The following is a 14,346-nucleotide window of genomic DNA, read 5'->3' as shown; positions in this document are numbered from 1 at the left end:
TAAATAAATCCCCAACAGTGTCACCAGCAAAACAACCCCACACCATCACACCTCCTCCTCCATGCTTCACGGTGGGAACCAGGCATGTAGAGTCCATCCGTTCACCTTTTCTGCGTCGCACAAAGACACGGTGGTTGGAACCAAAGATCTCAAATTTGGACTCATCAGACCAAAGCACAGATTTCCACTGGTCTAATGTCCATTCCTTGTGTTCTTTAGCCCAAACAAGTCTCTTCTGCTTGTTGCCTGTCCTTAGCAGTGGTTTCCCAGCAGCTATTTTACCATGAAGGCCTGCTGCACAAAGTCTCCTCTTAACAGTTGTTGTAGAGATGTGTCTGCTGCTAGAACTGTGTGTGGCATTGACCTGGTCTCTAATCTGAGCTGCTGTTAACCTGCGATTTCTGAGGCTGGTGACTCGGATAAACTTATCCTCAGAAGCTGAGGTGACTCTCGGTCTTCCTTTCCTGGGGCGGTCCTCATGTGAGCCAGTTTCTTTGTAGCGCTTGATGGTTTTTGCAACTGCACTTGGGGACACTTTCAACGTTTTCCCAATTTTTCGGACTGACTGACCTTCATTTCTTAAAGTAATGATGGCCACTCGTTTTTCTTTACTTAGCTGCTTTTTTCTTGCCATAATACAAATTCTAACAGTCTATTCAGTAGGACTATCAGCTGTGTATCCACCAGACTTCTGCACAACACAACTGATGGTCCCAACCCCATTTATAAGGCAAGAAATCCCACTTATTAAACCTGACAGGGCACACCTGTGAAGTGAAAACCATTTCCAGTGACTGCCTCTTGAAGCTCATCAAGAGAATGCCAAGAGTGTGCAAAGCAGTCATCAAAGCAAAAGGTGGCTACTTTGAAGAACCTAGAATCTAAGATATATTTTCAGTTGTTTCACACTTTCTTGTTAAGTATATAATTCCACATGTGGTAATTCATAGTTTTGATGCCTTCAGTGTGAATGTACAATTTTCAAAGTCATGAAAACACAGAAAAATCTTTAAATGAGAAGGTGTGTCCAAACTTTTGGTCTGCACTGTATCTCACGAGGAAAGATGTGAATACGGTCCAGTGGAATACTGAGGCCATTGAAGCATTTGTGTATCTCAAGGAGAGGTTCAGTTCTGCCACAATCCTTATGCAGCCTGATGAGACCAAGTCTTTTTTGGTCGAGGTCGATGCTTCATCGGTGGGGGTCGGTGCAGTTTTGTCTCAGGAGAACAGGGATGGAGTACATCCTTGTGCTTTTTTTTCGAAAAAATTTTCGGAAACCGACCTGAATTATGATGTTGGAAATCGGGAGTTGCTGGCAATTAAACTCGCGTTTGAACATTGGCGGCATTTTTTGGAAAGTGCTAGATTTCCTATTCAGGTTTACACAGATCATAAGAATTTGATCTATCTGGATGTTGCCAAGCGCTTGAATGCCCATCAAGCTAGATGGGCACTTTTTTTTTCTCGGTTTCATTTTTCTGTTACTTATATCCCTGGTACTAAGAATGTTAAAGCCGATGCTTTATCTCGCAGCTTTTCTCCTACAGTTGGTGCCGAGGAGGAGGAGAGCATTTTACAGAAAGGAGTTGTGGTGGCGGCATTGGACTCCGTCTTGGAAGATGGGATTCTGAAAGTTCAAGATGATGCCCCATCTAACACTCCCCATGGGAGGTTGTTTGTGCCTAGAACCTTTAGGAGAGATTTGTTTGTTGAGTGTCATGAGACTCGGTTGGCAGGTCATCCAGGAATTTCTGAGACTAAGAGACTTATCAGCCGCAGCTTTTGGTGGCCTGGATGGCAGAAGGAAGTCATCAAGTGGGTGCGTCAATGTACGGTGTGTTCTAGATCAAAGGCTTCACATACCTCTGCTGCGGGGTTGCTTTGCCCTTTGGAGGTTCCTAGTGCGCCTTCGACTTATTTCACAATGGATTTTATTACTGATCTTCCTGTGTCCGAGGGTTTCACTGTCATCTGGGGGGTTGTGGACCGTTTTAGTAAGATGTGTCATTTGGTTCCATTCATTAAGATGCCCTGCGCCAAGACACTCGCTAAGGCGTTTGCTAAGGAGATTGTCAAGCTCCATGGCGTTCCCACGGATATTGCTTCTGATAGAGGACCTCAGTTTGTGGATCGCTTTTGGCGTGCTTTTTGTGACAGATTGGGAGTCCATTTGTCATTTTCATCTGGGTATCATCCTGAGTCTAATGGACAGACTGAAAGAAATAACCAGGATGTTGAACAGTTTTTGCGTTGTTTTGTGGCGGACAATCAAGAGGGGTGGTCTGAGTTTCTGCCTCTCGCAGAATTTGCTCTTAACAACCATACATCCTCCTCTGCTGGGTGTTCTCCTTTTTTTTGTTGTACTGGGAGACATCCGTCTTTTGGTTTGTTCTCCAAATTGGGGTCGGCGGTGCCGTAATAGGAGAATTTTTCTGGTGATTTGGAGAGAGTTTGGACTAATGTACATTGCAACCTTCAAGAGGCTAACAAGAAGTCCAAAAAGTATTTTGACAGGAAACGTAAGGAGGTTTTGTTTACTGTGGGTGACATGGTTTGGTTGTCCTCAAAGAACCTGCGGTTGAGGATTCCCTCTAAAAAATTGGGTCCTAAGTTTGTGGGGCCATTTAAGGTGCTTCAGGTGGTTAACCCATCTACTGTTAGGTTGGATGTCCCTACTTCCTGGAAGATTAATCCTGTGTTTCATGTTTCCTGGTTGAAAAAGGCTGATGTATCTGATAGGGATACCACTGTCACAGTTCCTCCTGTGGTGGAAGACGGCAGATATGAAATTTCTCGTATCCTGAATTCTAGATGGCATAGAGGGAGATTGCAGTATCTCGTCGCATGGAAGGGTTTCGGTCCCGAGGATAATTCCTAGGTAAGGGCGGATGATGTCTCTGCCCCTAGACTTGTCAGAGCTTTCCACAGGAGGTTTCCGGATAGGACTGGAGGATCCGGAGGAACCTCATAAAAGAGGGAGTACTGTTAGAACCCTCCTGTTTGTTTTTTTTTCTTCCTGTGTTTTGCGGTCATGTGACCATTTGCCTTTATATTCCAGCTCCGCCCTTTTGGCTGTGCTGGACTTCAGTTTTTGACTGCTTCTCTAGCCAGGTGCTTCTGTTCCTATCTGGCAGCTCGCTTGGTCCTTCTGGGACCTTTAGTACCTTTTTGTCAGTTTGTATTTTTGTGTTCTGCAACTACTTCTCTGTTTAGGAGGTGTCCCATTTTTGTCCCAGTCCTTAGTTCTTTTAGGGACCCCTTCCCTAATGCTATAGGTCTCCGTTCAGAGTAGCCGAGGACTAAGGCGGGTCTGTTCGCTAGGAACAGGCAGCCCACTACATCGTAGGGATTCAGCTTAGTCTTATTGTAGGGACAGCCTTCCCCTATCTTTCCTTAATTCATGTTGCAGATCATAACAGTAAGTCCAGCCCAAAAAACTAAAAGGAAAGAAATCCGGGGATCAGTATGGTTTCCATCCCAGATTTGGCTCAACGCCTGCAGGGATTGTCTCTGGAGGTGTCCGAGCTCCAGCAACACGTGCTGCACATAACACATCTGCATCTCTGGCTGCTATGGGCATAAAAGGGGACAAACTTATGGTGTGGCACCCATGCTCCCCTGACCTCAACCCCATTGAGAACCTCTGGAGCATCATCAAAATGAGTGTCTATGATGGCGGGAGGCAGTTCACATCTAAGCCACAGCTCTGGGAGGGTATTCTATCCGCATGCAAAACAATTGAAGCAGAAACCATCCAAAACCTGACAAATTCAATGGACGAGAGAGTTCAGAAGCTCCTTTCGAACAAGGGGTCCTATGTGCAAATGGAACATCACCTAGAATAAAATTTTGAGTTGAAAACTGTTTGATTTCAGTTTGTAATAACCTGCTAATGCTTATAATTTCAAAAATGACCATTTTTTTGTTCTTTATTAAAATGAAAAGGTTGAAAACTCTGCTGTGCATAATAATTTGGAACATGCATTTTGAGTGCAGTTTGAGTTTTTTATTTTTTTTAAAATATACTGTTATCATAGGCAGTTTGTACAAAAACCTTTCAATTGTACTCTAATAGTGATTTGACTGGAAAATTACAATGACTGCAATTCATATAGGTAATTTGGGAAAATCTGAGAAAATATTATTTGCATAATAATTTGGAACACAGTGTAAATGGAAAAGTGAACAGCTCTTCAGAGTGTCCAACTGTGGGATCATTTGTCTCCGGGCACTCGGTATGGTGGGAGGAAGGAGAATCAGTGTGAGGAATATGCGGTCCAGACTCACGGCTACTAAGACTTGACTGTGTGGAAGACAGGGTGGTGGTGGTGGTGGCTAAGTGACTGGAAGCATTATCCGCTATCCAACCAAAAACCTTTTGATACTGCTCTGGGTTCAATAGTGGTGTGCTGCGGTCCCCTAGTAATTGGGACAGGAAGGTCGGGCGAAAAGATGTGGGTGTTTGTTGTGGCACAATTTCAGCTTGCCCATGGCCTTGGCCTCGGCCTCTGCATGCACCATCACCATCACGTTCAGTTCCCCGTCTCTTGCCACGTGCCTTGCCTATTTTAAATGGAGGACAATATCTTCCACGCGCACTACAAATGACTGAATTTGGAGCGAACTTATTTGTGAACCGTGTGATGGAGAAATCAGTTTTAAATATCTGGCCTGTAGGTAACTATTTTGAACAGCAATCTTGTGTCAATTGCTTCAATGACACGCTAAAACAAATTTTTTAATGGAGGTCAGAAATGGCAGTATTTTCTGAAAACGTATATGTGATCCATGTGACGGAGAAAACACAGTTTTAAATAGCTGGATTTCTAGCGCTGTAATATGGAAAGGACCTGGCTGTATTCTGCAGTGTCAACAAGCAAATGGGCGCAGAAAAACGGTGTTCTATGGATTGCTTTTCAAGCAAATAATGAGGATTAAGATCCCCAAAAAATTATTCCTGGCCCCTGAGACCTGGGCCTTTGTCTAGAAATATCTAACAGCAGCAGAAGGCAGACCTGGAATGGAGCCTCTTGTGCTATATGCACTGCAGTCTGCTATATACACTGCCTGCCTACCTATATACACTGCCTGCCTGATTTCTCTGCAGATGGATTAGTCCTCAGAAGGACTGTTTATTGAGATGGATATGTGTAGAGATGAGCGTTGTTCTACTCGAACTGTTCGCCAATCTCAAATTCGAGCTGTTTTGGGCGGTGTTCGAGCCGTTCGGCGAACACGAACGATTTGAGAAAAATTCGGCTGTTCGAGGTTATGTTCGATAACTGTTCGTGCACCAAAATCATAACCGGATTTTTCCTCAGTAATGGTGAAAATTAATGTTAATACGCAGTTTGAGTGTACAGCGGGGTGGGGGGAGGGGCAGGGGATGGATCTCTGCAGGAATAATGAAGATCTCCATTTTTTTTTCTCTTTCCCGCATTTGCAGTGGGGAGGTGCAGTCTGTCAGCCTATCAGCAGCGCACATGTGACACCCCAGGGGTCTGGTTGCCACAGTGATAGAGATATTATGTCTGAGAGCAGGTGGGAGGTCCTTTGGTCAGGGATCCTGTGCATGCCACACCTCCTGCCCAGTCTTGGGAGGGGAAGAACTTCCCCTGTATAAACCCGGGGCTGAGGCAGGGTGAGTCAGACAAGGAGAGTGGAGAAGAGAAGCAGCATAGGAAACAGCAGAGTTACAAGGAGTCAGGGGCTGGCAGCTACAGAGCTCGCCCTGACTAAGAAGATTCTTTACCGGACCCGGAGTCCGAGGCTGTGGGGACTAACTCCTACCCAGCAGCAGAATCCGTCGGGCAGGGGATTTCAGGTCCTCTGGCCCAGAAGCCCGAAGGCACGGTCACACGCGTGGGACCAGCACCGCCATCGTGGAGCGGAAGCCATTAGAAGGCCCCGAGTCACCGGCCATACGGGTGAGCACCACACGGTACACTCAGGGACGTGGGCTACTTACATCAGCTTCTAGCAAGGTAGCCAGAAGAGTACAGTCAGTTTGGGAGGCCTACAACTACGCCTGGCCAGGGGAGATCCCATCTGCTCAAAGACTGACCAGGCCCCGTTTGCTAGCAAGTACTCCGGGAGGGTCTGTCGTTATTACCAGTAAAGACCCTGAACTACACCGTACCGTCTCTGAGTGGTTCCTGCTACCCCCATCATCCATGTCGGCTGCCCTGAGGCCATACCCCTCCCGTTGGGGGTTATACTATCACGCTGCACAATCCTACCACCGGCCTCAGCGGTCTGCCCTGCAGCAGCAGCTTCCTGGCTGCACTCAACGGGTGGCGTAGTCATCAACTATTTACTACTAATAGACTGCCGTCTAATTTGACTCCCTGGGCACGGACCGGGTCACCGCCACGAGATTACAACCCTCCACGGATCCGGCTCCGGGTAAGCTCCCGCGTGCGCACCGCAGCGCGACACAGGCCCAGGGGCGCGTCACACACACGGAGCGAACTGCTGTTTTTCACACAAGCAAGGGCATGTGTCATTGGCAGTGTATGTCACATGTCCTTGCCCTATAAGACCAAGCCATTTTCCCCGTCGCCACCATTTTCTCACTGCTGCAGCTGCGTGTTAGATGGCACCGCTGTTGCTGTGTGCGCTATACCTTGTTAATTTCAAGCCAATTTTCGCACAAATCTACAGATAGCTTGGGAGTAGGGAATAGTTGTGATTGCAGTCCTTTTAAGGACTAGGTTACAGCATTTCCTACGACTTTTATCAGGCAGGTCTGTGCTCTTAAATAGATAGATTGTGGGAGTAAAGACTAATTGTAATTGCAGTCCTTTTCAGGACTAGGTTACATCAGTTCCTATCAGTTTTTGCCAGGCAGGTCTGTACCAGTGGTGTGCAAGTTTTTTTCACAGCATTTGGCTGAATCTAGCAAAGCAAATCCTTTTTGGCCTATTGCAGAGTGTGTTAGTCAGTGGAGTAGCCTATCTGTGTTGCAAGATATACCACCTGTGTATAGAATACCATTTTTTTTACTGCACCTAGTGAAGTAAAATCTTTTGGACATAGCATCATTCTATTAGTCCACCTATACTGACCTCCATCAGGATGCAAATTGAATATAATTTTTTTCTGCATCTAGCTCTGAAAAAATATTTGGCCTTCTAGCAGTGTGTGGGACTTGTTCTATTAGTGCATCTATACTGACCTCCATCACGCTGCAAATTCAAAATAATTTTTTGTCTGCATCTAGCTCTGAAAAAATTTTTGGCCTTCTAGCAGTGTGTGGGACTTTCTCTATTAGTCCATCTATACTGACCTCCATCAGGTTGCAAATTAAAAATAATTTTTATCTGCATCTAGATCTGAAAAAATATTTGGCCTTCTAGCAGTGTGTGGGACTTTCTCTATTAGTCCATCTATACTGACCTCCATCAGGTTGCAAATTAAAAATAATTTTTATCTGCATCTACCTCTGAAACAATATTTGGGCTTCTAGCTGTGTGTGGGACTTGTTCTATTAGTCCATCTATACTGACCTCCATCAGGTTGCAAACTGAATATAATTTTTTTCTGCATCTAGCTCTGAAAAAATATTTGGCCTTCTAGCAGTGTGTGGGACTTTCTCTATTAGTCCATCTATACTGACCTCCATCAGGTTGCAAATTAAAAATAATTTTTATCTGCATCTACCTCTGAAAAAATATTTGGGCTTCTAGCTGTGTGTGGGACTTGTTCTATTAGTCCATCTATACTGACCTCCATCAGGTTGCAAACTGAATATAATTTTTTTCTGCATCTAGCTCTGAAAAAATATTTGGCCTTCTAGCAGTGTGTGGGACTTTCTCTATTAGTCCATCTATACTGACCTCCATCAGGTTGCAAATTAAAAATAATTTTTATCTGCATCTAGCTCTGAAAAAATATTTGGCCTTCTAGCAGTGTGTGGGACTTTCTCTATTAGTCCATCTATACTGACCTCCATCAGGTTGCAAATTAAAAATAATTTTTATCTGCATCTAGCTCTGAAAAAATATTTGGCCTTCTAGCAGTGTGTGGGACTTTCTCTATTAGTCCATCTATACTGACCTCCATCAGGTTGCAAATTAAAAATAATTTTTATCTGCATCTACCTCTGAAAAAATATTTGGGCTTCTAGCTGTGTGTGGGACTTGTTCTATTAGTCCATCTATACTGACCTCCATCAGGTTGCAAATCGAATATAATTTTTTTCTCCATCTAACCCAGCCAATAGTTTTGGCCTAATACCACAGTTTGGCCACTCAGCTCTGCTCAGTTCCCATCCATTGTTTTTTTGTGCAAACAACTCCAGAGTTGTGAATTAGTTAACCACCAAAATGAGTGGAAAAAGGCCTGTTGCTGGTGGAAAGGGGAATAGGCGTGTTGGGAAGGGGAAAAAAGGTTGTGTCCGTGGGGTAGGTGTTAAAGCAACAGTAACATCTGCAGAAGAAAGACCATCTTCCAGCCAAACTAAAATGTCTACTTCTTTTAGCGGACAATGTGATAAGATCCCTTTCTTACGGCCACGCCAGTCGCTACAAATTCCAGATGAGGCACAAAAACAGCAGGTGCTTCAACGGATATCAAGTGCTCCTTTAAGTGGGCTCTCCTCCACATCAACTTCAACATCACAAATACTCCAGTCCTCAAAGGTGTCACCCCAATCGCACTTGCTTCCTCACAGCTCCCAAATCTCCAGCTGCCCGTCTGAGTATGAGGTAGAACAGATGGTTGAGTCTGCAGAGCTGTTTACTCATACTATAGCCTGGGAATCAGAGGTCGACTCCAGCGCTTCTGTGAATCCAGACGAGGAAATGATCTGCACTGATGCCCAGAATCTTTATGAGTCGGATCCAGGACCAGACACAGAAGGTTCTGACCATAATGTAGACCCTCATTCCCAAACTGTAACTCCTGTTGGTGGAGACAATGAGGAAGACGATGATGAGACTCAAATACCTGATTGGAGCGACAACTTTAGTTTTTTGTCAGGGCAGGAACAGGTTGGCTCTGAGGACGACGGGTGTGATAACGCACAGGGTGATGATGATGAGGTTGGAGATCCCACTTACTGTCAACCCACAGTCAGCCAAGAGATGAGGTCAGCAGAGGAGGTGGAGGAAGATGCTAGTGACGACGAGGTCAGGTTGCGCCTTCCTGGACAGAGACGTAGTACTGGAAGCACGTCAACAACTGCATCCTCAAACACAACTCTGCCTCTCACCACAAGTCGTGGTGGCTCTTCAGGTCGCATGGGTGCTAAGCCTTGCATAGCCTGGGCATTTTTCCAGATCGATAAAGATGACCCAACTCGTGTTATCTGTAACATTTGTCAGCAAAAGCTAAATAGAGGCCAAAAAATACATAGTTTGAGTACTACATGCATGAACCGGCACATGGACATGAAGCATAAGTTGCAGTGGGAAGCTCAGTGTGCTACAATGCGGCCTAGCCGGCCGGGCCAACCACCGTCTGCCATATCTTGTGCATCCGCGGCCTCTTCATCCTCTGTGACTGGGGGGACAGCAGTCACACCTGTTTTGGGGCGCAGACCTGCCACCTCTTTACCCGCAACAGCCAGCGTGATTGGCAGGTCATCATTTTCTTTGGAGGTGGTAACACCAGCTGGTGTTGAGCGCTGTCCGACATCGATAGCACCACCTTTGGATCAAGGTAACCTAACATGTCCGCCTGCATCTTCCTCACAGACCGGCAGTTTGCCGGGGACACCCTTATCAACCCCGTCTAAGCACAATAGCCAGCCCTCGGTCCCTCAGATGTGGACAAGTAAAAGACCATTTCCTCCTAGCCATGAGAAAGCTAAGAGGTTGAATTTCACCATCTGCAAGCTCTTGGCTACAGAAATGCTGCCTTTCCGCCTGGTGGACACAGAGGATTTTCGAGACCTTATGTCCGTCGCAGTGCCCCAGTACCAGATGCCAAGTCGGCACTACTTCTCAAAGAAAGGTGTGCCTGCGCTCCACCAGCATGTCGCACACAACATCACCGCTTCTTTGAGAAACTCTGTGTGTGACAGGGTGCATTTCACCACAGACACTTGGACGAGTAGGCATGGACAGGGGCGTTACATGTCGCTGACTGGGCACTGGGTAACTATGGTGACAGCAGGACAAGGGGCTGCTGTCCAAGTCTTGCCGTCCCCACGAGTTGTGCGTCAATCCTCTTTATGTCAAAGTTCCTCCACTGCTTCTGCCTCCTCAACCTCCTCTCGGTCTTCCACCTGCACCCAAAGCCTGTCTGGTCATGCCACAAGCTTTCTAACTGCGCAGAAGGGATCCTGCACACCTCCTTACTATGCTGGCAGTAGGGCTCAACGTCATCAGGCGGTTTTTACTTTGAAATGTCTGGGAAATGTGAGTCACACAGCTGAGGAGTTGTGGTCAGCTCTGGAGAACCAATTTCATGAATGGTTGTCTCCACTGGACCTGAAACCAGGGAAGGCCGTGTGCGACAATGCTGCAAACCTGGGTGCGGCCCTTCGCCGGGGCAATGTCACACACGTGCCTTGTATGGCTCACATGTTGAACCTGGTTGTCCAGCAATTTTTAGCCCACTATCCCAGACTAGATGGCCTTCTGCAGAGGGCATGGTCGCTGTGTGCTCACTTCCGCCGTTCGCATCCCGCAGCTCAGCAACTTACATCTCTACAGAAGTCGTTGGGCCTGCCACGTCACTGACTAAAATGCGATGTGCCTACCCGGTGGAATTCAACTCTTCACATGTTGCAGCGACTGTGGCAGCACCGACAAGCCCTGGTGCAATACGTTCTGACGTATAGCCTGGGCCAACGAGATCCAGAGGTGGGGCAAATCACGCTGGAGGAGTGGTCTCAGATCAGGGACCTATGCACCCTTCTGCACAGTTTTGAAATGGCGACGAAGATGTTTAGTGCTGACGATGCCATTATCAGCATGACTATTCCGGTGATTTACATGCTGGAGCACATGTTAAACAGAATTCGGAGTCAGGTGGTGGCACAAGAGGAGGTGGAGGAAGTAGAGGAGGAGGAGTTTTATGCGGAAGGGATAACATCTGCAAGGTCCAGACGGTCGGCAGCACCAAGGCGGCAGGCATGTGAGGGTGGGGGAGATGGTTTTACCAGGGCGCATGGTAGCAGCCAAACTAGTGAGGAAGGTGCAGGAGCCCAGGAAGAAGTGGAGGACGAACTGATGAAAGACTCATCAGATGAGGGAGACCTTGATCACATTTCTGTTGTGCGAGGTTGGGGGGAGAGGACAGAGGAAGGAAGCATGATTGTTACCTCGCCACCAACACAACAGGGACTTGGTGCTCCTGGATGCGCAACACACATGAGTGCCTTCTTGCTGCACTACCTGCAACATGACCCTCGAATTGTGAGAATTAGAAATAATCCTGACTACTGGGTTGCCACACTGTTAGATCCCCGGTACAAAAGTAAATTTGCCGAAATTATTCCTGCCATAGAAAGGGATGCACGCATGCAGGAGTATCAGCAGAGACTGTTGCAGAATCTTACATGTGCTTTTCCACAAAACACCAGTGGTGCATGTAGTGAATCTCACAGTTCCAACTTGCCAACCGTGGGACCGTCAAGTGTTCAGCACTCAAACCGTAACAGAACCACAGTATCTGCTGGTAACATCAATTTTGCGGAATCATTTCACCACTTTTTTAGCCCATCCTTTGCAAGGCCACAAGAGACAAGAAGTCTGACACATAGTCAACGCCTAGAGACGATGGTACAGGAGTATCTCCAAGTAAACATTGAAGCCATGACTGTGTCACTGGACCCTTGCTCTTTTTGGGCTTCCAATCTGGATAAATGGCCGGAGCTAGCCACTTACGCCTTGGAGATCTTGTCATGCCCCGCAGCCAGCGTTCTGTCTGAACGTGTGTTCAGCGCTGCTGGTGGTGTGCTGACAGATAAGCGCACGCGGCTCTCCACTGATAATGTAGACAGACTCACGTTCATAAAGATGAACAAATCATGGATCCGAAACGACTTTTCTACCCCTGTGTCATCCTGGGGAGAGTAAAAGCTTGATGATTGGTTAAAATCACCCTACCAACCATTTTAAGCTTTCAAATTACTAATCATTTTTATCTGTATCTTGGCTGGAAAATAATTTGGGCTTTGTAGCAGTGTGCAGCACTGATTCTATTAGGCCATCCATAATAAGCTCCACCAGATTTAAAATTACTAATCATGTTTATCTGTATCTTGGCTGGAAAATAATTTGGGCTTTGTAGCAGTGTGCAGCACTGATCCTATTAGGCCATCTATACTAAGCTCCACCAGATTTAAAATTAATAATAATTTTTAGCTGCATCTAGCCCGGAAAATAATTTTGGGGCTCCGAGATGCGCAAGACACATAAGTGCCTTCTTGCTGCACTACCTGCAACATGACCCTCATATTGTCAGAATTCGAAGTAATCATGACTAGTGTTGAGCCACCCCCGTAGTGTTCGAGTTCAGTTCGGTTCGTCGAACACCCGTGTGTTCGCCGAACTGTTCGTCGAACACCTTCGAACACCGTTAAAACCAATGGCAGGCAAACAGAAACCCATAGAAACACATAGAAAACACGTTCAAAGGTGTCCAAAAGCTGACAAACTGCTCAGAAGACACAACTAACACATGGAAAAGTGACAAGTACATATAGTCATGCGAAAAGAAAAGAGGTGGAGGAGTAAAAGGAGGGGGAGACACAAATATAGGCATGTCATGCCCTTCTAAAATCCAAAAAGTGAGAAGCCGACACGTTCAGTCCGCTCCTGCCCGTGCCACCTCCGTGTCGCCGGGTTTGTGCCAGAGTCACGGTGAACCCTGACGGCCAGCCCCCCTCTCCCAATACTGGTGCCTGTCCGCTGGTGGGTCGAGCGAGCCCCCCTGTGGTGGAGGCAGCTCTAAGCTTTTTAATTTAAATTGTCTCTCTAATTTGAATGAATACACTTTAAATCCATTTACAAGGATCTATTGGAGGGCAAGTCTCATGCCAGCAGCCGCGTAATTCCAGCTCCAGTAGCGTCCTCTAAAGCTGCTGCAGTTAAAGAGCTTTTATAAGGATCGAGCTCGGCTGTCCACCGCAAGGCATCCTACTGCCAGTCCCAGCCTCTATGCCTTGGGGTGCCTCCTGATGCTCTTCACTGAGTATCCCGTGGTCCCGAAGCATTTCCTTTGAAAAAATTTAGAGTCCAAACTACAGGTGGTGTAGCTTGCTTAACAGCCGGGATAATCCGCTAACTAGCAGACACTGCTACTAGGCACAAAGTATTTCCTGGGCTAGATGCAGTTAAAAATTTTTTATTAGATACTCTCGTTGGATGCTGAGAAAGCATTCCATAGCGTCTCCTGGCACGCCATATATGATTCTCTTAAAAAGCTTGGGGTAGGGGTCTAGGGGACCCTTTTATAGCCAAAATCACGGCCCTGTATCACAATACGTCACCTAGGCTGAAGATAAATGGAACTGTAGCACCCTGAGGGCTCGGTTGCTACAGAGGTATTGCACCTCACCCAGAGGTGTGATATCTCACTCTCAGGTAAGGATGGAGTGTGGATCAGGACCCTACACCTGCATGCATTACACCACATTGCCGTGGGGCAGGGCGACCAATATGCCTCTGAGATGGGCACGACAGTCCCTGTCCCTGGCTGGAGTGGGGGGATGGAACACTGAGGAAGGGGAACCCTGTAGTGCAGGAGCAGGGAGGAAGCAGTTCCTGGGTGCATTGAGAAGGGAGTATAAAAGGTGGGCACCATCTTAGTTCAGTGCAGAGAAGTCTGAGCAGAAGTGGCAGGGAGCAGGGGCTCTGCATGAGCTCTGCTCCGGAGGCGGGCCTAGTAACAGAGGCCCAGGCCTGGAAGAGGGAGAAGGAAGGAAGAGGAGCGGAGAAGGCTCCAGGAACGAGGAATGAAGGGATCCCAGGGGTGCGGACGGGCGAGTCGCCACCGCACACCCGAATCCACCTGCGTGGAGGGGTCAGGCCAAAGGGGGAGACCGGTCCCCGAAACTAGTGGAGGCAGGAAACGACCCTCAGCTAGAAACCGGAGGCTCTGACATTTTATGTGGCGCAGCCCCTCGCTACACCCGCTAGGAAGGCACCACATAGGGTCAGGGAAACTGGCGCCAAGTTTACCAAGAGGAGGCCCGAGGCAGCCGGACAGAAGGGTTGGTAAGAAAGGCCAGACAAAGGACACACAAAGGGGGTCCTGTGAAGCGCTCCAAAGTTATCTGGGAGTTGTCTGAGCCCCTCACCTGGTGAGCACAGTACGACGTGGGCAGCCGTTACCTGCAGACGTGGTCTGGATAATAAGAACTGTGAGTAAAGGCCCTCGACTGCATCA

The sequence above is a fragment of the Phyllobates terribilis genome, unplaced genomic scaffold (genome assembly GCF_046119375.1).
Source record: "Phyllobates terribilis strain yellow unplaced genomic scaffold, ASM4611937v1 Scaffold_7__3_contigs__length_470593459, whole genome shotgun sequence".
NCBI classification, from domain to species: domain Eukaryota; kingdom Metazoa; phylum Chordata; class Amphibia; order Anura; family Dendrobatidae; genus Phyllobates; species Phyllobates terribilis.
The sequence above is the reverse complement of the archived record's forward strand: the minus strand, read 5'-3'. Positions refer to the sequence as shown.